Raw genomic sequence first — 2,500 nt, forward strand, 5'->3', positions numbered from 1 at the left:
GAAATTCACCCTGTAATAACTTTCTGTGACCTTCAAGATATTTCTGTCTAACTAAAAATGCCACACTGCGCTCTCTGTACCAGACCGCCCACACCCCCCCACACTTTCCCTCTTTCATAAGAGCACAAGCAGTTCTCGATTCTGATTGGCCTCCACAGCATCCACCTTCAACCTTCAGCAGATGAAACGTGTTATGCTCGCTTAGTTTGGATCCCGGACCTGCCACTCAATCGTCACTAGCTTTTCATTGTCACCAAGTTTTCATTGTCACAGCTAACTTTTTTTTTTCATTGTCACCAACTTTTCGCAGACCAGGCAGCCAATGGAACGGCGCCAGCTACACAGGCCTTCATTAGGGCATTAGGCACGGTGTTCTCCCCCACCCGCTATGGGCTCACAAGTGAAAGGCATTGGATGTCATTGCTGCATGCCATTAAGTCTGAGGCCATTTTTTTTGTTTCAAGCAGAGGTTTGGTCTGTTTTAAAAGTCTTGTTTTAAAGGGGTGGGTATTACCAAACAGGAGCATTTTTATTTCATTTTTTTGTACTGTCCTTTGTGGTGTGTACTACTCCAGTGAACATCCCTAGCAACCTAAGACAACCCATGTTGGAAGGAACATGAAACACGTTGGTGAAGTCAGAATTTCACATCACATACATTACAGCTTGATATGTGTTTTTACAGTGTATTACAGACGTGAGTACACTCCTCAATGCTGCAGATTTCTAAGTATATCTTTTCATGTGACAAAATTAAAGAAATTTCACCTTCACACAATTAAAAGTAGCCAGTGTACAACAACTTTTATAACCGTTTCAATCTATTGTTTACTCAAAATAATTCAAGACATAGTCAAAAGACAGTGAGCACACCCCTATGGCTACTTTGCATTATGCGAAAGTGAAATATGCAGAAATATGAGGGGTGTACACACTTCTGTGACACACTGTATATGCACTTGGGAAGCTCTACAAAACGTCTACCAGCACAGACAACTGTGGAATATCAGAATACCTGTATACTGTCTTGTTACATTTCTTGTACGTAACACAATGCAACAAATACCACACCAACAGACCCAAGCAAAGCATTTTCAAATGTAAAAAAATGAAATAGAACTGGTCATATTTAAGTCACGTGAGAGTGATTTTTAAAATCCCTCTACACTGACTAAAAGCTAGTACAATATGGTCTCTTCAAACCTGGCTGGCTGTTCTGTTTTTCCTTTTTTTAATTCAAGCTTTTTTTCATCTTTTCTTGCCTCACTTGTTAGTCACTTTGTGTAAAGGCGGTGGTTAGGTTAATTAATGTATATGTAAATGGGACATGGGGATTGGGTGTTGTGATGTGCAGACTCTCAGCCCTTTGGTCCGCACCGTGCTTCTTCTTCTTCTGCATTTGCGAGCAGGTTGGGGGCTGACTCCTCAGGCGTGACTGCTCTCAAATGCCACTTTGCTGCTTCCAGAGGCTTCCACTAGCTGCTCCAGCATCTGCTTGCGTAGGAGGCCAGCGTCTGACGGTAAAATAGAAGGGAGAGTTCTTTTTTTTTTACTTTGCTATTTTTGTCTTCTTTCTTTCTTTCTTTCTTTCTTTCTTTCTTTCTTTCTTTCTTTCTTTCTTTCTTTCTTTCTTTCTTTCTTTCTTTCTTTCTTCATTCCTTTCTTTCTCCCCTCCTCAGTCTCTCCTTTGAGCAGATCTCATATCACGTTTTAGTCTCTCAATTTCAAAAAAGGGGAGTGTTGTTGAGCTCAACGCGGTATAGTAGCCTCTATATCAAAGATAAAAACTAAATTCCAACATCAAATCAAAATCTGCTCCAAGATCATTGGGCTGCACATAGCACACCTCTTCCAGCAAGCTCACAAGAGTATGCTCTGACTGTCTACATGCATCTTCACTAACGTCACACACATCCTTCACCAAGAATATTATTACCCTCAAACAGGCGTTTCAGAGTTCTCTCCGTCAACTGCAGCAGACATACACAAACAAACATTCATCCATACAGTACATCAATCAATTTTCTTACTACTGCGTGTAGTGCAATCACTCCATCAAGATTAGGTATGTACTTTGTATGTATGTACAGTACAGGTCAAAAGTTTGGACTCACCTTGTCATTTAATTAATTCTCTTTATTTTTGTGGCTATTTACAGAACATAGTACATTTCCAGGGAGGGCACATTGGGCCCCATCAGGCAGTGTGTAATTTATAACCAGTCATGAGCACTCCCAACACCCTTGGATTAAAAAGCATTACAAGCTAGATTCATGGTTATTCAGAACGGTTGATATAAAGCATCATGAAGAATTATGAGTGTAGTCATGATACTTTGTAAGTCATTATAATGTGCATTATAATTTGCTATAAATACGCTCATAATGTGCTATAGATATGGTCTTGATAGAAAGTGTTACCAAAAACATCAACAAACTAACAACAACAACAAAAAACAGAAAAACAGAAGCTTTGCTTTTTTATTGTTTATTTTGTTTTT

The 2,500-nt window shown here is 39.5% G+C and overlaps 1 protein-coding gene across 1 annotated transcript in view; it reads left to right on the forward strand.

The window, feature by feature from the left end:
* Positions 1-2,500, forward strand: part of rbfox3a (RNA binding fox-1 homolog 3a) — a 597,033-nt gene that overhangs the window by 268,425 nt on the left and 326,108 nt on the right. The window lies entirely within an intron of this gene.

Source organism: Engraulis encrasicolus, chromosome 2, assembly GCF_034702125.1.
Source record: "Engraulis encrasicolus isolate BLACKSEA-1 chromosome 2, IST_EnEncr_1.0, whole genome shotgun sequence".
NCBI lineage: Eukaryota > Metazoa > Chordata > Actinopteri > Clupeiformes > Engraulidae > Engraulis > Engraulis encrasicolus.